A 25,624-nucleotide genomic window follows, 5' to 3' on the forward strand; every position below is an offset into this window, starting at 1 on the left:
CGAAAGAAATAGGCTAGTCCTGTAGAATTCTTCTCTGCTTTTATTGGGTCTGCAGATTTTCTCCCCCCATGCCTGGCAGTCCTGTTTTGAGAAACCAGACACTTGTAGGGGATAAAATACCTGCAGGCACACTGGATGACTTTGTGGATTTGTTAGTGGACAAAGGTATTCATATCTGGCCTTGGTTGGATGCCAGCTGGGCAGAGTCCACTGTGGTGTATGAAGCAGGGTCTTGTGTAGTTATCTGGTATTCTTCTGAGATTGTAGAATCTGGGGAAGCAGAGAGGGTTCTGTCAATCACTCACTTTCAAATACCTTTTGGCTCCTTCTAGGGGTGAGAGTGGTTGAGGCAGGACAAAATGCTGCTGGCGCTGAAGAGTGCCCCCCATCTTGAAGCCCTTCCTTGATCCAGCTGTCTTTGAAAACCTCTACCCCATCACCAGTTGGAAGGACTTTGGGGCCCAAGTGTAGAGCTCCCAGTTCCAGGTATGTTATTTTAATTGTAATTTGTTTAACCGTAAGTATGTATTTTGCTTCTTTTATTGCATATTATTGCATTTTATTGTTATAATTGCATTGGTGGTGGTGGTTACTTTTGTACACTGCTTAGAGTTTCCTTGACTGAAGCACTGTATAAACAAACAAACAAATAAATAAATTCTAACCTTCCCCTTTTAGGGAAGGCTAATGAGAAAGTGGTGGATTATCCACTAAAGATGATCCTGGAACAAACAGATTATCTGGATTCCTTGAAATCAGAGTTTGGCCCAGTCCTGAGGGGGAAATAGGCTTGGCCACTCTGGTAGATGACCTTTATCAGGACCTTGATGTGCTTTTCTTGGTCCTACAAACTTCTCATTGGCTTTTAATACCATCAACCATGGCATTCTTCTGGACTGCCTGCGTTGTGTGGGAGTCAGAGCATTATTTTATGATAGATCTGCTCATGTCTGAGTGAGCAGTTCCAGTTGGTAATAATGGTGGGGTGGAGGAAGTGCTCTCACTCTTGATTCCTCCAGGGTGGTCTTCCTTTGGGCTGTGTTCTCCTTCCTATTTTGTTTTGTTGTTGTTTTGTTTAACATGAAACCCACTGGGAGAGGTTATTAATTGGTTTTGGATGAGCTGTCATCAGGATGCCTATATATTACCACCCCAGACTGTGCCAAAGATGCCGTGGAAATCCTGAGCCCATGTCTGGAAGCTGTCAGGGTTTGGAAGGGTGGAACAAGCTCAGATTAAATCTTTCAAAGGCAGAGTTGCTTGCTGTCAGTAAACACCAGGATAATCCAGTAACATTGATCCTGGCAGTTGCTCTGAATGAGCTCTTCCAAGGGGGTCTTTTTGGACTCATGACTCCTGATTAAGCAGCAGGTGGAAGCCATGGTCAGGGGGCATTTGCCCAGATCCCTCTGGTATGCACCACAATGCGCTGGCAATGGTGACTATTATAAGGCACTCTGCTTTTGAAATTTGGAAGCTATATCTGGTCCAGAATTGGTGGCCAGACTGCTGGATGGACAATCCCACACTTGCAGATTAACACCAATTCTCGGATCACTGCCCTGGTCCCTGTAGGATTTTAGGCTTAAGTTGAAGTGTATTGCCTTTGAAGCCCTTAATGGTGCAGTGCTTGTTATATCAGGCACTCCCTTGTCAGAACTGAATCTGCCCATTGGTCAAAACATCTAGAAAGGGCCTGCTGGGAATCTCTTCCCCTGGAGAAATGCCTGGGGGGTGGATGGCTAGGAGTAGGTCTTCTCCATCATAGCCCCCATGCTTTGAAACACAATACCCCTGAAACACAGTCCCCCCTCACCTCCTCCCTTCTTGCATCCCACATGGCATTTAAAACAATATTCCAACTTGCATTCAACTTAAACTATTTGTTTGTGGGCTTCCTTCTTTTGCTATTACTGTTTCTAGTTTGCTTGGTTTGCTCCCATTGATTGGGGTGGCCTACCAACATTCCGAAAGAGCTAGAATTTTGCTTTTTTATACATACACAGCATGTAACATTCATTCGTTCATAATATTTTCAGCGTACTTCTAAAAGTCTATGCTATTCCTTCCTTCCTTCCTTCCTTCCTTCCTTCCTTCCTTCCTTCCTTCCTTCCTTCCTTCCTTCCTTCCTTCCTTCCTTCCTCCCTTCCTCCCTCCCTCCCTCCCTCCCTCCCTCCCTCCCTTCCTTCCTTCCTTCCTTCCTTCCTTCCTTCCTTCCTTCCTTCCTTCCTTCCTTCCTTCCTTCCCCTCATAACTCACAGCATATGTGGCTGTGATTTATGGCATGAACAGGAAACACTACTTACTAGAAGGAGAGGGAACGGCTGCCTGTGTGCTACTTTCACCAGCTAAGACAGATCAACTGAGTTCCACGTGGTGTCCCTAATGCAATGGATTTCTCTCTTTTGTCTGTCTCTGACCATGTCTTCTTCAGGACCAAAGTAAACATGTCCTTAACTGTGTGGATGTAATTGCTGGCATTGTAAACAGCAGCCTTAGGAACCTGGGGACAAGCACTTTTTTTTCCCTATAAGAGTTTGAACAGCCATAAAGTATTTGTGTTTCCAAGGATGACTCCATAATCATAGTGGGATAGTCTCTTGAAATACAGAGAATAAGTTCTAGATTCTTCTTCTTCTTTTATATTAGATCATAGCCAGGAGACAAGGCTGTGTCCCCACTTGCATCTAACTATGGCATAAATACATTTTATTTTTGGTCCCCATGATGTTGCCTTCATCTCATCCCCAGCCAATGAGTGAAACAGGCTTAAATTGTCCTTACCTGCATTAGTGTTCAAGTAACATTTGCTCCCTTGTTTGTGTTAAGAGTAGCCCCAAGTTCTAGAAGGTCTATGAGACTTTGTCATTCATTATCATATATGGAAGTCAGGTTTAGGGTTAGGGAATAGAGGAGGCAAGAGAGGTCACATGGGGATCAGCAATGGGAACAGCAAATTTTATGCTGGTATAGTTTACTACCAATTCAAACATGCGTGGAGAGTATGTCTTGGTAATAGTGAAAGGCCCACCAAATTAACCTTCCTCTTTTATCTCCATGGAGCTATTCAGGATTCCCTATTTTTATTGTGGAGCAGATATTTAATCTTTTTTTCCTTCAGAAGTAGAAGGAGAAGGGTTGCTGGGGAAGCAACACAGGGAGGAAAGGATTATATTTACAGTATAGATGTCTGCAGAGGGAAGCAAGAGAAAAGAAATGATAATACTTGCATCTTGACATAAACCTGCAAATATTGTGGCTTATATATTTGCATCAGATGTCATAATGCAAGAACACGGTGGTGGCATTGGGGTGATGACATCATGAAGCACATGTCAACACATTGACTTCACTGTGGTTTGTTACAGATGCTGCTGATCAAATTCCCACTTTGCACGTCTAGTCCAGGCAATGGCTTGCACAGCTGCTATGTCCAAAAACTAACTCTAACCCTAATTCACCATTCTAAAAGGCACGCTGCTCTGAATGCAGTTTAGCTTCTAGACTGAAAATTTTGGTAGCTCAGATGAAGAAGAAGCTCTCCCTTTCACTAGACCCTGTGTTTTAGATGCCACTTTTTCATTTTAAGGGCGGAACTTTAAAAATAACTATGGGAAGAAAGAGGGGAAGATCCTACCTTTAAAACAGTCTATCTTCCGCCCAGAAATGTTACTTGCAGCAACCATACTAGTTTCCTGTGACTGTTAACAGGAATGAATGGAATTCTTGATTTTCTTTCTTTCACAGATGGATAAGCCAAATAACTTTCTTCTGCCCCAGGATACGTTATTGTATGCTAGCCTTTGGTATTTTGTAGAAGAACTCCACCCAATCTGCTGCATTCCTGGCATGTTGGATTTCAGGTCCCATAATGTGTTTACAAGCATGACAAAAATAGTTGCTGCTTTTCAGTTCAGAAACAGCTTTCTAAGATCAGAAACTTTATGAGGTGAGTGGACATTTGCTGATCATTAATGAGTGCAGCTTTGGCCAAGGTTCTGTTAAAGGCCAGGCTGGAATCACAATCCAACATACCTCAAAGCCCACTGCCGAACAAAATGCCTTTTGCTTTTAAAGATTTGAGATCCACATCGATTCCCTGCCGTTTGGGACACCCTTTTCTTAATGTGCATGAACACTGAAATTTGGAGCCAGGCTTCTGCCAAAGAGCTGTAATAGCAGACCACTCTCTCTAGGACATCAAGTCCATCAGACTCCAGTGGTAGGAGGGAAGACACTGAATAATCCTTTGAAAAGTGTCTTCAGCAAAAGTCAGGTGAGATAATCCACCAGGCCAGGCTTTAGTAGCTTCCCTGCTTGATGCAAGTGGGGTTTGAACCATGCGAAGTCATCCAAGACAGAACAAGACTGATCTTTGCCAATCACTCAGGCCAAGGCAAATGTTTTAATACCATAGTGACCTAATGTATTAATGGAAACTTTTGGACTTGAGGGCAAACACAGGCTGGAGAATCAGAGGACTGTTCACATGTGCCTGTATGTCCATGTACATACATGGGCATGTTTTCACTGACCCCTCCCCCCTGCATCACTGCTTTTCATCCACACAAAGATCCTGCTTCACTGTCTCCCCTGTGGAACTGAGAAGAGAGAGGACCTTGGTAGATGGAAAGCAGAAGGCCCACTGTGGAGGAACAGCTGGTTTCCACCTGCAACTGGATCTTTGGCTGCTCAGTGAAGAGCAGGGTGTCTGTAGGGAGGGGTTTCAAAAGAACGAGATGATCGATTGCATGGTTGTGGCCACCATCTTGAATTTTTTTGAACCCCTCCCTGTGGACAGGGAGTGTGGTTGTGGCCACCATCTTGACTTTTTTGAGCCCCTCCCTGTGGACAGCCTGGGGAGGAGTCAGCCTTAATGGCAACAAGTAAGCAGTGACCTGTTTGCCGTGCGCCAGTTGATTAGCCTGCAAGCGGGGACAGCGCACAGGTTGCCCATTTGTGTTCTCATTATGGCATCTCCTTTGCATTGCTCTGTGGAAGGGGCCATTTGCAGCAGAGACACTGGGGAACAGGAGCCTCCTGGCTTCCCCCACTTTTCCTCAGTACTTTACCATTGTAGCTCTCCCAGTTGAACAGTTCTGGCATGGGGATTTCTCTCACCAGTAAGAATCCCACATCCACTGGATGGAAATGTCTCTTATGGCAGGAGTGCTGGCCGGGGCGTGGCTGGCTGGCTGGCTGAGAACGATTAAGGACTCTCCTTCCACCTTTCACAAATTGCCTTCTCCTTAAAGCCTAGCCTATGGAATATTTAGTTTGATTTTTTTTTAGGACTGGAAACTGCATGTGTTTTACTGGCCATCAGTTTATTTATGTATGTACAGCATTGATTTATTCAGTGTACAGTATAGGCTGTCCAACTCCCAACAACTCTGGACAGCTTGAAAGTAAACAATGCAAAGCACATTACAGAAAATCATGAACAGACCCCCAAAACAACATATAACCGAAGAAAACACATCCAGCAGGGGCGCAACCTTCACCTGGCCCCAGAGCCTGGGAAAATAGCCAGGTCTTTAATACTTCCTGAATGTCATCAGGGCGGGGAGTTAAAATAGTAAACCCCAGAATACTAAGTCCTGGTTATAAACAACAGTGTAACAGCAAGGACTGGTGCAGAGGAGACTGCAGTCCAACACACTTTGTTAGACTACTTTGGGAACTTTTAGAGACATGTCTTTCCTAGATTACATACGGGCTGTCCCACAGTTTTAATCATACAAGACTGATATCTTTGCATGCTATAGAGGCCAAGACAGTATCGTTGCACAAGACCTTTCGACTGGCAGTTCTACAAAAGGTTGACCTAAACACACCATGCAGCTAAACTGGAATTTCAGTTCCACCAGTGTTGCAGGCATAAGATTGGAAATGAGAGTCACAAGCTGGCTGGTCATGAGTACATTCTTGTACATGACCAAACTTGATAAGAGTGTGTCTCAGTAGCTGTTTTCCAGCCAGTTTGTAAGCAGGCTTTGGCAAGAGCACAGCTAGGGATAAAGGTCAGTACTTAGAATCTCACAAGTTTGTGTTGTGATGTGGAAACAGAAGCATGAATTTTTAAAAATAATAATGTCCTTCAAGAGAAAGGGGAGAAGGAAAGGAAGAGAAGTTGATAGCTGAAATAGGCTTTGTGGAATGTTAACTCTGTTTAGATCTGGTAACCTACAGCCCAGGGGCTGCATCATGTGTCTCCGGGCACTCTTTTTGGAGTTCCTGGAGCCCTTGGAGATTATGCAGCTACAACAGTGATGCTCCCACCCATGGTCAACTGAAAGTAAAATGGGTTTACAGAGCCTTATATAGGCTTAGCATACCTAGGAAACTGAAAGCAGCCCTTCCCTGGGGAAAAAAAGGGGTTTATGCGTAAAGATGGAAGAATAATAAAATACCTACAGTAGAAGATTGGATTATAAAATTGACTGAGCTTGTGGAAACGGCAAAGCTGGCCAGTTCGGTCAGGAAAAAAATGATAAGAGACTTTTTTAAAAGACTGGAAGCCTTATATGGACTTTTTGTTGCAAGAAGAAAAGACTGAACTGATGATTTATGGATTTGGGGATTAGAAAGGGTTAAAGAGGGAGGGGAAAGAGTAAGATGGCAATTACTCGATAGAAAGAAAGGCAGAAGTCATAATTCTACGTTTTCTATCTTGCTTTTTCTTTATTTTTCCTTTATTTGTTTATACGTTTATCATATTCAGAACGGTCCAAAATACTGCTTCTCATTAGATCACTGCCCTTCTCACTGTGCTCTTCAGGCACCAAAATAAAAATGTTAAAAGATGCAGCTTCTAGATGCCAAAAATGTTGACCACCCTTGTATTGATGAGCTCCATGAACAGTAGATGCAGTTTTTTCTTACTGAATGGCTCAATATGGAAAAAGAACGATAGAAGTGATTACAGCACAGACCAAGACATGCTATGCATACAAAATATTGCTTTCTCTTTTGCAATTGTTAGAGGAAATGATGGGTGTAACTTCTTTGCAGTGTGGTAAAAAAGCTCATTGAAGGAGAAATTGTGGAATGTCCTTCTGGAGAGACAACTTTACAAAGGAAAAGCTATAAAAGCAGTGTACAGAAAACAAATCCTAGAACTGCAACTGGTTCCTGCAGAAGTAATACATCTCCAAATCTGATGTTAGTTTTGTGTTGACTTTTTAATTTCTGCTGAAGGGAGATTCAGAAAAAAATCATTTACTGTTGTAGAAGAACTGGCTCCTAAAGAAGGATAAGCTATTATTAGTCCAAGATTAGTCCAGCACTTCCCAGAAATGGGTGTGTGCTAAAAATGAAAACATGGAGAAATGAATGTAAGTCCTGTTTGCAAGTCTGTGCTATTCCCTGAAGATCTGAGTTCTTCTTAGACAAACTGGTCTGCAAAAAAGTCATAATTACTATATCACCAGGTTTATTGTACAATGGCCACCAATTCCAAATACTGATCTGACTACATATTCCAAATTAGAAACTTTTGTTGTTTGTAGTTTGTTGTCCCTGGAAAGGAACATACAGATGAATGTGACTCTCCAGCAATTGCTGAACTGCTGTTCCACAAATCCCTAGCCAGCGTGGCTGGTAGTGAGAAATGCTGTAATTCAGCAACATTTGGGATGGATGTGGGTTCCCCACAATAGAAACATTCACAGTGGCAAAATTTCCCCTGTAACAAAGGCTAAATTCATGTAATCAAGCTACATATGATACATCAGGCTGTAGCTTTGGTATTGCAGCCTAAATGGATATCACATATAAGCAGATAAAAAAGAGCTTCCAGAAAGCCATACTGATGCATTATTATGGGGGTAGATGGGCAACTGGGTTTGGAGCTGAAGGACCAAGGTCTACTGGAAAGTGTCATCCTTTCCCTCCCAGGAGGAATATAGCAATGGGATACCAACCCTTATATCGGCCAGAGAAGTAGCAGCTGCAGGCAGCTTGCTTCAGTCTTCCCTGCCAGATAGATCCATCAGCTCCTCCTCACCAATCTCCATCCCCATCCATTGACTAAAGGAACAAGAGCTGCAATTCACTGGCCATTCAAACAAGAGCTCTGAGTTGGGAAGACCGGCTCAAGTGGGACTGTAGAGAAATACCAGAATCATTGATCATCATTAATCATTTCTGCCTGGTAGAACTGTCTCCCTCCTCTCCCTATATAATAGTTTTGGAAATTGTGAACCCCCAGATAGAACCCATTTCACTTTTGTGATTGATGTGAGGCACATTATGAGATGATACTTGTCTTTAGAGGGGAAATCAATGAGCCAACAAATAAATAACGTGTTTTAAATATGTGGGACACTCCATTTCTTGTTGGGGAAATGTTGATGGCAGTGATGGGCGGAGGGAAGGAGGATCATTTGCTGCAAAGATGGTTTTCAATCTAGCTCTTTCTCTGCATAAACATTCAAGCACTTTGTAATCATACACAGGTGACACAAAAGTCCCTTACACACATACCTTGATCAAGGATCAGCGTTGACCCCCTATGTCCCCAGGATATTATTGTTCCTAAGGAGGCCTTCTGCAGCTGAACCCGTCAACTTATGGCTCAGCTGCAGCTTCAGAGAAAATGCTGCAGAGACAGCCCTGCATTGTTTCTTCTGCAGCTGCTGGGAGCAACATCTCATCTCCCATTCCTCCTCCCACTTGAATTCAAGATGCCATGGTGTTTTGTAACTGTCACCCATCCTTTCCAGTTGTCAGCATGGCAGAGTCAAGGAAAAGGCATGGAATGCTCTTTACTGTTGTAAGGAGTAGAATAATAGACAGGCAAGCTGGCTGGAGAATTCTGGGAGTTGAAGTCCACACATCTGTAAGTTGCTAAGGTTGAGAAACACCGATCTAGAATGTTAAGGTTTTTCTCTGCCCCATCTTATACCAAATAACATCAAGGCATGTTTATTTTGAGTTTCTTTCTCATGCTTTCCTCTTTCTCGGGACTAATTTTTTTCTGTAAGTTCCCCCTTGTTCATTCCTTCCCCATTCTCAAGGTCAGGTCTACGTTCTTTCACACCAATGGATCTGAGCTGTGGCTTTGCCATTCCCTTCCATAGTTGCTGTCCATGGTGCCAATTTTTGTACTTCCTCAATGCTCATGAGGCTGCTCAATGAGTTCTGGTGATGATACTCACAGGGCACGGTGAATGAGACTTTGTATGGTTTGGGAGCAAACATGTTACTTGAAAGTATCCTGTGATGGAGCCAATTTTGTCTATTGGTTAGAATGTTGAACTAGAACAATGGAGACCCTCTATTAATTCTCCACTGAGCCAAAGAGTGACTTTGAGGTGTTCAGTAATTATGTGAGGCATAATGTATCTCACACAATTGTAGAGAGACACTAACATGAGAAGGGAAAGGCCATGTTCTCCATCTTTTGCTTCAAGGTGAAAGATCAGCTATATCTGTACTAACTAAATACCATGGCTAAAACAAAGGTCTGTTTTCTCAAAAAGGAAGTACAGGATCAGGGGAGGGGAGAGGAGGCTGGGAAGGCAGAAAGGATGATGAGGAAGGACTTCTGATTTCATTTTCTCTTGTCACTGCATCTAGCAATAAAAGATTGCTTCTACATACAGCAAGATGTTGCTCTAGTCTACAGAGTAAACAACACCAGATCCAGAATGCATCAGGTGCTACCTTGCTGATCTAGTAATAATTTTGATAATGGCAAGATCAAACTTACTGGCCACATATGTGTATGTGCATGTAGTTTTATTAGTGCAATTAATAGACCAGAATTTTGTCTTTGCCAGAGCTTCTCCTAGTGTTCCTATCTTCTCACTTCTGTCTCTAAAAATTCAGCAGAAATTCAGCATGCCCCCCCCCAAAAAAAACCCCAACAACCCTGAGCTTATAGAACGTTGGCTTACCAGGAAGAGGTTGTTCTTATACAAATAAGACAGTAATGCTGGAAGAGACAGATTCTAGTGGCAAGCATGTAATTCTAGGCAGAAATCTTTTCTCAGAATTCACAGGTTATTCAGCAATAGTGCAAGATTCAAAGCTTACATTGTCAGAAAGCAGTAAGAATTTGGGTTGGGATTTCTTTTTTCTTTTTTCTTTTTCCAATATCCTAAAGTATCAGTATTTTCCCTAGAAGGGTAAACCTTAGGGCCATGAAAAGATTTGAAAATTGTTACTCCAAAATGAGCTATTGGATGTGCTGGAACAGATTTCTGTACATGTACAGTGAAGGCACAGAAGGTTTTTCTGGCTCTTGGGCCCAAAAGAAAAGGCAGTTGGACCAACATGAAGTGCCTCAATAAGTCAAATTAGGGCTGCCTTGCACAAGCCTAGGGAACACTACATGCTGGATACTTCTAGATGACCAACTCTCAACCAGCTGATTCTACTGTAAAATCCACTCAAGTTTGATCCGGGCTGTTTTTGACTGTTTGCAGATCTATTCCTTTTCTTTTCTTCCTTGCAATTTTCCCTGCCATACGTATCCCAAATGAAATGACCCAGGGTGAGCTGACCTAGTTAATTAACAATAGACCAACTGTCTGTCCAGGCTGTTTCCAGTTTCAATTTTTCATGGCTAGTCAGTTTCAGGGAGAGCAACAGCTTTGAAACAGAAGTTTTCCATTCATGGAAACAATGGGGATATACTGAGATTTGGAACAAGTATGACATTGTTTAAGGGGGCTCATCATGTTGCAAAACATGGACTGCATCTTCATCTAGTCACCCCCTTTGTTACGGGATGAAATCACTGCTACCAAATGTACACAAAGTATATGCTGATAGCTTAGGATCCAGCTAGGACCTCTGTCCCTGACTTTAAGACAGCTGTTCTTGAACAAAGGAGCTACAGAAGCAGATTTAACTATGAAGCAGCTGAATTACAGTAGATTAATAGGTTCAATTCTGTCTGCTGTGGCTTGAATGGGAACAAAGTTTAAAAAACACGGCTTTAATCCTCAGATCTCCCTGCTGCACAAAGCCCACTCATTTTTAAGGACAGGTCCTCACAATGTCACCTCTGTCTCATCCTCAGCTCATGAACACGGCTGGAAGTTGGCTTTCTTGTTCTGCTGCTGAAGCGATATTTACTCTGTTCTCCTGATATAAATCTTGCCCAATGGACAATCTACCACCTTTCAGTGATGAGGGTGGGGGTGACATGGTCAGTGACAAGGGTCTGTTTAGCTCCTCTTGGCCATCTAAATCTGCATTTTGTCTTGGTGGTAAGAGAAATCAGGCATTTGGCTTGCACAGCCTATTGTTGGTGGTGTTGTTGTTTTAATGGAAATGTTCATCTCATGGGAAACCAGCATCTTAAAATGGAATTTGATCTACCCGGACAGTGGTGAAGGGATTTTTTTCAATGTAAAGCACGAAGTAAATCTGAGAATACCATATGAACTATGTATCTTTGTGTGACTGCCTCTTCCTCTTTATGTCCTGAAATACCAATTTAAAACATTTTATAGGACTAGTTTTCTTTTAAAAAGAGATCAATCAACTTCCTGTAAGGCTGACATGTTTAAAATGTAAATGGGTGGTCAGTTTTCCAAACAGAGGTTTATTGATCTGTTGTTTCACCTGGCCTGACTTTTACATCATCGTATTGTTCGGGGTGGGATGGGGGGGATGCAACATTTGTATAATGCACAGGGAACTTCCTAGTCCTGTGGGCCACCAGCTCATTCATTCCTTTCTTTTGCTGGATTTTTTTGCCAGTATTGCTCTTGCTTTAGCAAGCGTTCCCAAGGGATCAGCTCTTTGTGATAGGCTACGTGATAGGCGCGACAGGGATGTTCTTGATTGTAATAAGGTAAGATAACAGAATCTTGAAAGACTCTCTCTGTCCCCTCTTATACTAAACAACATCAAGGCAGGGTTTTTTTGAGTTTCTTTCTCATGCTCTCCTCTTTCTCAGGACTGGGCAATCCCCCATAATGGTTTACTCCTTCCTTCCCCAAAGTCAGTTCTACATTCCTGTCCACAAGGGAACGGATGTTCTTAGCATGCAACAGGATGCAGCCCACTACCTATTTCTGGAAGCAACATGGAAGGTCAGAAGATCAAGGCAGGAAATGCTGCCAGCATCAGCATTCAGTTTCAGCACTGCTCAGAGAGGAATATGGAGATCTGTCTCTTGCACTCTGTTGATAAGTTTGTTTGCTCTAAATCCCTACTACTATTCAGTGAAGAATGATTTCAGTCTTGCTGTGGTTCTTGCTCTATTGCTGATTATACTCACTCATTGCTCTGTTATCACAGCAAATTTCAGTTTGACAGTCCACCAGTCATTAACCCTCTGCAGGACCCCACCGTCTTCCACCACACTGAGTGAAACAGAAGGGGGAAAAAAGTAAATATCTAAACTTCCCACGTAAGGAAGCCCTCCATCAAAAGAGTCATAGAAAAAACCTGAATTATCCTTTCTTTTATTATTTATTTAAAACAAAGATATAGTTCCAGAAGATATAATATCAATAAGTGCACAAGATTACTGAAGTTATACAATTAACATTCAGTATAACATTAATAAAAGATTGACCATACCAAAGTACATTGAGTGATTTTTATGATTGGAAAAGAAGTATAAATCTTTGAGTTTAGTACCAAAATCTCCACTGTATTGTTATTTGTAAATGCTAACAAAGAAGAAGAAGAAGAAAAAGAAAAGAAAAAACCTACTGAAAATAGTATAGATAAGTATTTGGTTTCTGTCTTCCCCCTTCTTTGTACGCTGACCGATTTACAGTATTTACAAACATAAACTTTAGAAACCGTAGTCTGAGTGTTAACCTTGCTTTTATTAATCCTTTTTCCATCGGTATGGAATGCCAACAGTCCTGCCTTGTTTTTCATCATGGTGATATGAATTAATGTCAGAGGGATTCTTGTGAAAAAGAGAGCAAGATACCACCTTTCTACCCCTCACTACTGCTCCTCCATCTTCCCAATTTTTAAAAAACATCATTTCATTTCCAAAGGATTAGAAGCATCCTCAGATATGATTTTCCCCAGATGTTGGGGTGTTTCATGTGAGCTGAACTGTGCTTTTTGGGGAGAAGTGGGTTGTAGTTGTGGTGAGGGAGGCATGGGCCAATTAATCTCAAAACTGACCAGTGGTCCTATGGCAAAAAACTAAGGAACAAAATTTGGCTGCTCTGGGAAGAAGTGCCCAGAATCACTCAAACCCTGCCCTGCCACAGATTAGGGAGACCAATTGGTGGGGAAAGGGCACCAGGGCATCCATCAATCGCTGTTCTGAAATTGCTCCTTATTAAAGAAGGTAACAACAGCAACATTGAGGTGGTTGACTTTATGTCGACGTCCTTTTCTGCAAAATTCAGTTGAAAAGTTTGAAGGAAAGGATGTTAAAGCAGCTGTTTGGATGAGCTTTGCATGTGTTAATCAAGTCTTTAGTGCAAGAATGTCTGTATGATCATTCTACAACTGCTGACTGGGAATCAATGGCTATTGTTAATAAGGTAATTATCAAATGTACGTATATTTTACATATGGTTTCCTTCTACCTTTCTCGGTGATATTTTCCTTCCAGTTATAAAATGGATGTGTAAAATTATAATATGCATGTATAAATAGTCCAAATTCAGGAAAACACCACGTATATGTGCATTGTAGTCCATAATGATGATATTGTTTTTGTTGTTGTTATTATTTACTTATTTATTATCATTGTCGTTATTTACTGCAGATCTATAAAATTATAATATGGATGCTTAAATACTCAGACTCAGGAAAACACCACATATAGTTCATGGTGCACTGTAGACCATGGTATTATTATTTTTATTATGATTATTGTTTAAATGTATATTTAACATTTTCTCCTGGAATTCGAGATAGCTTCCATAGGGATCTCCATTTTATCCCCACAACAACAACTCTTTGGGGTAGGTTGAATTGGCGGTGAATGGCTCAAAGTCACCCAGTAAGTTTCCAAGGCTAAATTGGACTTGAACTTGCATCTCCTGTCCTAGTCTAACATTATACCACTACACCACTCTGCCTGCCAGAATAAATTTAATTAGTCTTTAGCTACCACAAAACTCTTTGCTGTTTTTGTCCTTTAGCGGTGCAGAGCTGATCATCTGTCAACATTTATTAACAGTTTGCTTTGATATTTACTTGAAGGATACCAGTGCTTCCTTCATTTGGTCTCTAGCCTTTTAGAACCATTCAGGATTACAGGGAGATTCTAACATCCACCTTTAATGCTGACACAGCCATTTCCATATAAGGAGTAGGAACGGAGAACCAGTCAGCAGCTGAATGCTGTAGAAGGCTGCAGAATAAATTTAGCCAGATACAGATGGCTCAAGTCATCATGTTGTGCATCAGAGCGATGCAAAAATCCCTCACCATCACCGCTGAGCACTGGCCCATGACGTGAAACATTTCTGGTAACAATGAGCTATGTCCTTTGGATTTTATTATTTTTTAAGTGTGTATCTTCCAGCTTCACAAAGCAATTAAAAAAAAAATTTCGGATGGGAGATCTCCCAATCTGACTGGAATGTGGAAAAATGGACTGGACAAGTCTGCCTCATCCAAATTAGGTAGAGGTCTATCGGTTACATAGTCTGAATACCTTATGTGTGAAGCAATGCAGATCACTACAAGAACTGCATTCGTACAATAGAGGAACAGGATCAGCTTTCCATTTGCAGTGATTCATGAAAGTCTTTGGAGAATTACTCATCCTGAGCCCCTGGCAATCCTTTCCTTCAGAGCCTTCTTCCATAGTAAAGAAATGGCACAAGGAATCCTACTGGCCAAAGGCTCTGATGCATCTTTTGATTCCCCGTCCCCCATGTAAAATGGATAATTAAAAAAGTGATGAAGATATCTAGGCATTCATCAGTACAGTATGTTGCTAGGGATAACTGAGATACAAATCTGTCAAACTTCAGATTTTGTCCCCAAGAAGGAAACACTGGTTGCTCCAAAGCAGTGTTTTTCAAACTTGGCAACTTTAAAGCATGTGGACTTCAACTCCCAGAATTCCCCAGCCAGCATGCTGGCTGCGGAACTCTGGGAGTTGAAGTCCACGCATCTTGAAGTTGCCAAGGTTGAGAAACATTGCAATATAGGGTCTCCTTAATCTTAATTGATATGTGTTTTTTAAAAAAGTAATACAGTGAACATGTTTCTGGTCTTAATGTAACTAGATTGTCTTCAACTGTCTCTGAGTGCTGAGAGAGTTTGGGGAAGGGACGTCTGATGTAACTGAGGTAAATACGAGTTTAGTCTTAATGGTGTGGTTTCTCACAGGTTCATAATTTTGTTATTCATTTCTATGGCTTGTACTTTGTCATGAAATACTGTATATATGAACATTCAAATATATAAATGTACCGGTGGTGGGGATCGTGAATGTGTACATGTCATGCATGTATAGACAAATGTATAGTTCAAACTATAATTCTTCAGCAGAGTGGCACCCCTGAATGCATTGTATGATAGCCAACTTCTTTAGGCAGCATGCTTGCTGGTGGTGGTGGATCCAAGGCCTCCATTGAAGAAAGCTGGCTTAAATCACTGTGTGTTGTCACTATGACTCACAGTGGCCTTGTCTTGTTTCCCACGGACTTCTTCCTTGTGGGATGTGTGTTTTCTCTCCTTTCCTGCTCTAATATATTTGTAATTATGTTTTGGTCAGAAATTTAGAGGAGAAAAGTCTCTGCTCACGGCTCATAACTTATCTTCCTCACTATGCTCTGATGATTTAGGCCACTTAATATTGAGTCTTCTACTAACTGGCCTGGGCAGAAGTGTGTCTGGGATGCTGTTAAACCACTGTTGGTACTTCATGCAGACACGTGTGTGAGTCAGAATGTAAAACCTTGTGTGGTTTTTAAGCAAGAGAGTTCAAATATTTAGGAACTGGAAAATAATGCAAGTTAGAATGGTCACTGGAATAGAGCGATTTTGCTTGACTTCTTGTAGGCTTTTTAATAATTTATTTGCTGGCACTCCAAAAGCAAGGGAGGAGGCGAATCCTTCACTTAGGATTAGATATGCATAAGTTTGTCCATTTCAGCAGGTTGGCCCAGTATAAAATAAATGAATGAATGCTGAATTCCTATTCATACTTTAAAACACTACTGAATTCACAGAGAATGACTTTTAAGTAAAAAGTATACTATCTTTCTATGTGGTCCCTAGGAGTTGAAAATGACTTGATGCCACATAATCAATCAATACTTAAGGTAGTGTGTAAATCATTAGAATTGACAAGCCAAGCATGTATGTCTTCTAGTCTAATGTCCTGATAAACTTGGATAGTTGCTTTGTTGGTTTCACTTTTGGTTCAAAATCCACCCAATTAGTTGGTGGATGTCTGCAGAATTAGTTAGGCTGTCCAAAAGGTTAAATATCTTCTCCTTTTTAACGGTAAGGATATTATTGAAAATTTGACATCATGCTGACCCCTGCTTCATTGTTCCCAGACAGGAGATGATGACTGTAGTTGAAAGATCAAGAAAATTTGAAGGCACATGGAAGCTTATTTGGGATGGCAATATTTATTTATTTCCAAAGTAGCAAAGACAGAGTACCTACAGCAAGGAATGTGGGAGAAAAAAAATGCTCCTGAATCAGAAAACTGGAAAATACAAGTGGAAAAAATCCAAAGAAATAAGGACAAGAACCATGTAAGATAATGAGTCTAAGATTCCTGTACTTAGCTTGTTCCAGTTAAGAATGTGTCACTAAGCTGGTGATGACCTGCGTAGGAAGTATCTCAAAATCTGTTGTTTTAAACCTGCATATTTTCAATAGCTAGTATACATCAATATAAAGAAAAATGATATTGAGTTTGACAAGCATTATATTTTTATCAAATGAATGCTGTTTATTAGATATTATTTACAACATTACTGCTGTACAGTAGGACATTTTGTATCAAATGTATTCATTATGGTAAGATATGCTTTCAATAAATCCTTTGTCACCTGAATAATAGGGGTGTCCTTGAGCATTCATTTTACAAGGGTTGATATTAAAACATTCCAGATTTGAATGGGTGGGATTAACTATTTCAACTGGCAAGGCTCTTTCTCAGTAGGATTTTTAATGAATTTTTGGTGTCTTGTCTTATTTAATCATTCATATCTTTTCTGAGATTTGGGCCCAATATTTGTGTGTCTTGTTGTCTTTAAGTTTTCTCAAGGTTTCAGAGACATGATGTAGAGCTTTTCACCCTACACACCTAATATTATTTAATAGTAATCACCTCTCACCGGAAGATTTGTTACAGCTTCCCTCCCTCCCTCCCTCTCGTTCTTTCGTTCTTTCGTTCTTTCTTATTTTTCTTTTCTCTTCTTCCTTCTTCCTTCTTCCTTCTTCCTTCTTCCTTCTTTTTTTTTAAACAAGATTGGCAGATGAGCATGATAGAAAGTGGATTCTAGTACTGGATAAAACAGAGTGAGGGAATCATTGATGCTGCAAATGTTGCTAAAGTGCAACATAAAATGCCATTGTCATGGTGGGTGGGGATGCTGGAAATTATAGCAAAGCAACATTTAGAGATCCATTTCTAGCTCTATGCCTGAAATAGAAATTCCTGTATCCAGATGAAATTAAATTTAAACCAGGCAGACATCCATTGTTACTGGTCTCCAGAATTTTGGACAGAAAAACATTAACTATACTAGAAAGTCATATCTTAGATAATGACATTTTTGGATATGGGGCTGAAGAAGCTTCATTAGAACAAAGTCATCAAGGTAGCTTTCTGAAAGATGGAGTTAAAATGGAGAAAGAAATGTGTTTCTGGTATAACAGATTATCCTTTAGCACAGCCTTCCCCACACTGGTACTTTTCCAGTGTATTGGACTTTAATTAAGAAAGCCAAATGAAATTTGAAATTTTTCAGATGAAAAATCAGTGCCTGACTTTGGCCAGTCACTCTCAGCCCCACCTACTTTACAGAGTTGCTATTGGGATAAAGATGAAAAGATATCTCCATATAAGTTCCCTTGAGCTTTTGGAGAAAAGAGTGTGTTGAGGGGGGATATAAAATAAAATCAAATAATAACCGCAACCCTTTGGGATTGCTGGTTGGGACTTAGGGGAATTAGTTTCAAACAACTGTAGGACACGTGTTTGTGGAAAGCTCCTCTAGGATGTTTGCTTGGCTGACCCCAGTATCGTGCAGATTCATTAATTCCAATCATTCTAAAAGCTGGATATTTGCATTACAAATTTTGTTCCTTTTTTAATACTTCAGTGTCATAACACAGACTTTTTAAAGCATTTGCATGATTCGTCGGGATGTCTCATGTTGTTATATCAAACGTTGCACATTAGAAGCAAAAAAAAATAATCACAAAAGGCATTTAAAAATAACAGCCAAAATTATTTCAACTGCCATTTGACTGTCATTTCAAATTATACAGCAAATTTATGTCAGGATTTTCTTTCTCATGGGAAAGGATTCATCCCGTTATCTTTACAACAATAACAAATAATATTTTGACTACAGAGATCATGTGAAAAACACCTGTTATTGTGTGTTGTGTATTGTGCTACTTACTGCCGCCTATTGGCGTGTGTATGCTAGTTACCCAGTGGGGGTGGCATAGAGCTATAATACAAAGGGAGGAAAATGTTCAGCCTCTCTGAGTAGTTGTTAGTTGTTTTAGTGTTAGCCACTATGTAGGTTTTATGGGCTACGTAGTTGTAACAAAGTACCAAGTAGCGTACCTCTTCTCTAAGAGTTTGTAGCTAGAGATTTTGTTAAGCTTGTGTTGCTAATAAGTCTTGGATGCTACATTACATGGGAAGATGTGTTTTTCTTTATATTTTGTATGATATTTGCATTTTATGGAATTTTGCATTTTTATCAATAAACACCAGTTAGTATATATTTTCTGACTGGATTTCTTTGGGAAACAAGAAATGGACATTGCATTGTGTTTGCTGTCATGGCTAATATCTTCCTGGAGTTTTTGCTGTGCTCTGCACAAACAGGAGTGTTTGTGATTATCACTCTGCCCGACAATTTATCCTCTCAAAGTGGCTGAAACTGGGGGAGCTGACAGCAGTAACAAAACTGATGCTTTATTTCTTATAATTTCATCTTGTAATAGACCATTTTACCAAATGTGGGCAAATGTCATGTATCAGATGGCTGAATCTAGGGCAACTATGAAGCTGTACTTATGTCAACTTTCAAATTAGCAGAAAGTTAGGGCTCAAGTGCAGATCAGAGCCCAGTTTGACAGTAATATTTTGGTGACCAAACCTATTTAAGAGGACTGTGCACTGTTTGGATTTGATTCCAAACAGATGGTTTGAGATGCACAGGGACACACACGGAGCATTTATGTGCCATTCTGTAAGTGGCTGCTGTAAAGAGTTGCAGGTGGGTGCTAGGTTTGTGCTCCACCTGCTTCAAAGCACATTTTTGCAATCAAATCAGAAACATTGTGCAGTCTATTTGTTAGGGCTTGGATCAGAGACCATTAGGAAATAGGAGGGGTGTAGGCTAGACTAGGAAATCACAAAAATATTGCAGAAGACAATGGCAAACCGCTTTTGTATTGTTGCAAAGGAAAGAGTTGACTTGACTCAATGGAGACTTGGGGTTTTTTTTCCATTTGGAAAGGAGGAATTACTATTATTCCACCCCCCCTCCCCAAGTTAACTTGACCCAGAGCCAAATGATAATTAGGGAAGGGGAATGTGGTGTGGCTTATTCAATCAATGCATAGAGAGATACTATTGTGACTATCCATCATGTCAGAGTAGAAAGAATAATCCTCCAGAATGGGAAACAAAGCCTCTACCTCCAAAATAACCAAGATTAAAACTGAGAAAGCTTAGTGTGTTATGTGAACGCAGTCAACATTTGTCATGGCATAGCCAGGAAACCAGATTTGATAGCTCAGGTATTCTAACAAGTACTCTACAGTGTACCATGTTCTAGCACTTCCTCCCTCCCCCAGCTCATGAAGTTGGATGAAATTGTCTTGGGAAAAGAAGGCAGACTCATTGGAACCACTGCTATTGAACACGGATAGTGATAGAGCACTCATGCCCTAGAACCTGGCTACTAGATAACATCACCCTATCACAAGAAGCTGCAATTACTCTCTGAGCTTGTTTTTCTCCATACATAAATCTATCTGTTCTTTTAGGGCTTAACTGTACCTTAATAAATCCATTGATGCAGATACCACACATGGTCAGAGTTATTATGACTGATGTGCTTTTGCTCCTACCCTAATTGGGCTACAGTAACTTGACTATCCGTGTAGACTCTTTCAAATGGCATTTCAATCATTAATCCCATGCATCATTAACTGGATAATTGCAAACAATTTTGTGTTGCTTTTCCTATCTCTGCCAAGCGGTTCTGACCCCCTTCTCTCCAGAGAGAACAGTGATGGACATTATTTCATGTATCAACAACAGAAACAGAAGCCTAAAGATTTACAGCTCCAGTTTTCCAAGTGTAAGCCATGTGCATATGCCTCTCCATATGTTCTCCACTGATTCTGTGATTATGGGTGATGGACTGAAGTATGAAGACTGACAAGTGGAACTCCAGCATTTTTTCAGCTCCTCTGATAAATCTGCCATTCTATAATGTACTTCTGCTCTTTGGGATTTATGTGTGAAACACCTCACCAATGCTCCCTGCATGTGTAGATTGTCCTGGAGATGCAGCTAAGATATGATGGGCTTCTGTCTTTAAAATTTACAACTTCAGCACTGGCACTGATTCATCTTCCTGATACCTCCTTTTGTCTTTTCAACTGTCTTTTCAATGTGATATTACACATTAGATCTAATACCCAGGTTTATACTTTCCAATAAGCTAAGTTTTAATCATGGTTTGCTTAGCTACTATCGTTCATAAGTAATTGTAAGCCATAACCATACTTTAGAAGCCTCAATGGTTGGATTCATAATTTGGCTAAGCCATGGATTGTTTTAACCAGGGTTCGGTTCTCACATCACAAGCCAAATCCGAATGAACTACATTATGGATTAATATGACATATGGATCCACCCATGGAATGAATAGGACTTTTCTGAAGGCAGCAGTTCCATGCACTTTTCTGCAAATCATTCCACTGAATGCAAATCTGTATTGCTTCATGTATTGGTTAATTCAATAGACACAAAGTGGCTTATCTCATTCCTACCTGTACTTGATGGAAGATCTGTCAATCTGAGGACACAGAAGCTAAGCATCAATTTATTATGGAAGTCCTGGTTGAATCTGTAGAGTGTGGGCATCTGTGGTCCTCTTGTTATTGGAATGGACTCTGCTTCCATCGGTCTCAGCAAGCATAGGACAATGGGAGTTGTAGTCCAAAAATATCAGGGGACCTGACCATAGGTTCCCTCATCCCACAGAGTTATAGCAATAGATAGGACTGTAAATCTTGTATTTCCAAATAGAAGACCCAGGATTTATTTCTTGGCATGTCCAGTTAAGAGATAATGATAGCAGATGATGAGAAAGCTCCCATAAGATGATAGCAGATGATGAGAAAGCTCCCATAAGAATGTATCTGCCTTTACTACTTTCTCAAATATTCTCTCTTTATTGTTTTAAAGGGCATAAACTGCTTATGCAGTCCATTTATTTTTCCTTTTTCGTTATGAATAAATGATTATATTAGTCTGAGCAATAGCTGTATATTTGTTTCTGTTCTAGCACAGAATATTCCTTTTTATGGAAAAAAGTGATTTCCTCCTTTCATTTTGACTCACACATGTGCTGGCATGCTGTAATGCGAATGCCTCACTGTAATGGCAAGCTTTCAGCAATGTCGCTTGGAAAGGATCCTTCTGCACTCGTAATTCATAAAAAGGCTGATACCAGTCCCATTAAAACAACAGAGGAAATATCCTGTATTCAAAAATGTTCCTCCCCAACTTTTCAGAATTATTTATACAGGAGGGCTCTTATTCTCTAAATTAAAACATATAACAACAATGTGTAAAGGAGGGAGAGTGATTAGCAAGCTTTAAAAGAAACATGTTGGAGAACTACTTGTGATTCTCACACCTTTTGCTTAATGTTTAATGACCACTGACTGGAAGCTAAGTAGAAACAGGCAAGCCCGTTGCGTATGGGAAAGAGAAGCCCTGCACATTTGCCAGACTTAACAATCGGTGGCTTATCTAGCAAGATGGCAGTAAACCCAGTGTATCCTGTATTAATCTTAGAAGGAATATGAAAATGCTGTGGAGTATAGAATTATTGTACAAACTAGACTTGTGTACTGATATATACCTCCATACCTTTATTAATAAATGTATAGGGTTCAGAGTTCAGGGTTCATAAACCAGGACGCTTTCCAGAGCAACCATTTCCAGTCCTTGGCACTCAAACCATATCTCAATGAGTGTTTAAATGAATATGGAATTCTTCAGATCTATGCTTACCTTTCAGACTGTTATAATCACAGGGGTATCTATATATTTGCAAGTCTAATGCTGCCTCCAAACAGGTGTATCCTTTGAGCTGAATCAAAGGACCTGTTTGCCAAGTGCACTGGTTTGTAAACAAAGAAAAAATCCCTTTATCCGCTCCACAAAAAAAGAAAAAAAATATTTGTAACTTGCCAGTATTCTTCCCTCATTTCCCCTCATTCATGTATTTGTTTACATTTGTGTGCTAGCCTACACATGCACAGACACACAAGGAACCCCTTATAAGAGAGATGATGGCAGATGAAGGTTGGTGGTAAAAATGTTGGTAAATTTCCCTGGACATGACAGTAACTGATATGCAGTAAACTAGAGTTCAAACCCTAAATGGATGTGAACATGCTGGCATGTATATTTTCAGTCAAAATCTTTTCCACATGGTAGCTGGGACTGTGCTGGCTTGAGGGTGAACCTGTATTCAAAATCCTTCTCGGGTGGTTCCATTGTGCTGACTTGATGGTAAGTCTACATCCAGAAGCCTAAGCAGAGTGGATGGACAGGGTGAGAGGCTATCGGGTACACGAGAAAATGGGAAATTCCAGATCCTGAATCCTGGATTTGGGTATATGTACATGTAAATTGCAGGTGTCGTTTAAGCCCTGATTTCAGAATAAACTAAAACACTGAGGCTGTGCTGAAGAACACACTGAAAAAAATAGATGTCATGGGAAGTTATCCCCACACAAAACAAGACACCTCCATGGTTTGCAGAAGCCCTGCAGTGGTTTCTCCATGATAGAGCCTCAAAAATATTGAAGGAAAAAAGAAGAAGTTTTCCTTTGGTAGAGATTAAATCAAGATAGAACTGAAGAAACATCAGGTTAGTAATGGGAGTTTAACATCGTTAAATTGGCCAGCAGATGGAGCGTTTTGCCTAAAAAGGCTTAGTTTGGTCAGGATATATTATTTGGTAGATCTAAGAGCCAAGATACCGAATCAGCAGGGCAAATCAGGAAAAATGTTGATGAGAATGCAGGAACGAAGACTATATACTGATTTTGCTGATTTTGTCACATGATTTGGAAAACCATTAATGCTCTATAAGAAAATGTTGGAGAGCCAGTATGGTGTTAGACTAAGAATGAGAGATCAAAATTCTACTCCAGCCTCAGTCACAGAAGGTCCTTGGGTGACTCTGTGTCAGTCACTCTCTCTCGGCCCATCCTAACTCACAGGGTTGTTGCTGGAAAAATAGGAGAGGTACTCTGTTTTGAGCTCCTGAATGAAAGACGTAAATCAAATAACAGAATAGTCATCTGCTGTGAAGCAGAGCAATAAATGTTTGCATGTTCTTCATATAATCATGCACTTACTTTGCAGTGCTGCAGTGAATTACAGAATTCTGTAATTTAGCCTTAAAACTGCATGGAAGTGTCCATGAAGTCATCAGGAGTTGAGCTCAACTAGAAGGAGATTTCACTTTTATGCACTAACCATTTTTTCATGAATTCTGCTCAAAGTACAGTGGCTATGAACTGCATCCACTTCTGTTACTTTTGCTGGTTCTCTCATATAATCATGCTCACAATACAGTGGTACCTCGAGTTACGAACGCCTCTGCTTACGAATTTTTCATGTTACGACTAGCTCCGGCCCCAAAAATTTACCTCGTGTTGCGAACCACCTCGAGTTACGAACCAGATCCGCGGCCATTTTCCCTCCCGTGACACGTGGTCCGCGGCCATTTTCCTCCCCTGACACGTGGTCTGTGGCCATTTTTCCGCCCCTGACACGTGGTCCGCGGCCATTTTTCCGCCTGACACGTGGTCCACGGCCATTTTCCGCCCCTGACACGTGGTCCGCGGCCATTTTTCCGCCCCTGACACGTGGTCCGCGGCCATTTTTCCACCCGACACGTGGTCCGCGGCCATTTTTCCGCCCGACACGTGGTCTGCGGCCATTTTTCCACCCCTGACTCTCCCTCCAAGCAATAGCCGCCTCCCTGTCCTCCACGCCAGAATGGATTAACGGTAATTACATTGAACCTTATGGGAAAATTTGCCTCGTGTTGCGACCAATTTGAGTTGCAACCAGAGTCACGGAACGGATTAAATTCGTAACTCGAGGTACCACTGTACATCTCTTTGCATCACTAAGTCAGGGTGAGTTTTATCTCATGGCTCATTTGCCAGCTCTTTAACTTGTTCTGTTTCTCCTTTCTGTTTTTAGATTTAAGCGGCAACATCTGTATTCTAAAAATAATAGAATTCCACATCTGGAAAAATCACCTACTGAGTTATTAAATGCATCAGATAAAACTGGGTAGGAAGACTCATCAAATAATCACACATAACTACCTGGCTTGTGTGTGGGCTCAGTGCTTGCACTTGTATTTCCTTGATTGCAATATCTCTGTAGGGGCATAGCCTACAGGGCTCGGTAGTAGGAAGTTCTGAAAAGTCCATGTGGCCTTTTGGATTTAGACCTAAATATTCAACTTCAGATAAAATAAGAATGGACAAAGATTATTTGAAATTGAATTAAATTAAATTATAATCGGTGTTGAATGAAACATTACAGTTGTCTGAGACTGACGTCTCATTGAACTCATTTAAGTTTGTATGGTTCATATGAAGATATCCTAGTGTTGCATATCTGATTCCAACATACACATTCCTTCAAAGCCATTACAAATGAGAAATTTTTCACACGATTTAAATAATTTTTATAACACAAAATAAAATATATAGAAAACAAAAGTGTCATAAAATGCTTATCATAGGCTGCACACTAGGTGTCACAACAGATATATTTATTGCTTTCAAAAAGTAGCAATTTGGTGCTGAAAAGCAAATTAGTTTTACAATTTGCCTGATTCAGTGTTTATAACGTTTTGTCCAACTGGGCTAGAAGCATAATGCAGCATATGGATTGTATAGGTTGGGGTTTCCATCAGCAGCTTACAGTGGTGCTATGGATATTCTTGATATTAACAATGAATACAGTCTGAGGCACAGCATGTTTAAAATCAGCATATAATGAATGTAATATAATTAAGAGCAGGCTTGTGAATGGCCGATCACCTGATTGCTCATGCTAAGTATGAGTTAACTACATACCTCTGGAAGAGAAAGACTGACTAGCAAAACCTCTTGCCACAAATTACTAACTTATATGTAAGCAGCTTAATATGATTTTTGCATGGGCCCAATT

The 25,624-nt window shown here is 40.6% G+C and overlaps 1 long non-coding RNA gene across 1 annotated transcript in view; it reads left to right on the forward strand.

The window, feature by feature from the left end:
• Nucleotides 1-5,887: 5,887 nt before the first annotated feature.
• Nucleotides 5,888-25,624, forward strand: part of LOC148214006 (uncharacterized) — a 47,467-nt gene continuing 27,730 nt past the window's right edge. Inside the window, exons 1-2 of the long non-coding RNA XR_015793550.1 lie at nt 5,888-6,023; nt 16,467-24,733. This is a non-coding gene — a long non-coding RNA (uncharacterized LOC148214006). The remainder of the gene's footprint in view (nt 6,024-16,466; nt 24,734-25,624) is intronic.

This window comes from Python bivittatus, unplaced genomic scaffold (genome assembly GCF_059951505.1).
Source record: "Python bivittatus isolate LINGU-HERP-01145 unplaced genomic scaffold, Pbiv_v1 ctg000780_np1212, whole genome shotgun sequence".
Taxonomy (NCBI): domain Eukaryota; kingdom Metazoa; phylum Chordata; class Lepidosauria; order Squamata; family Pythonidae; genus Python; species Python bivittatus.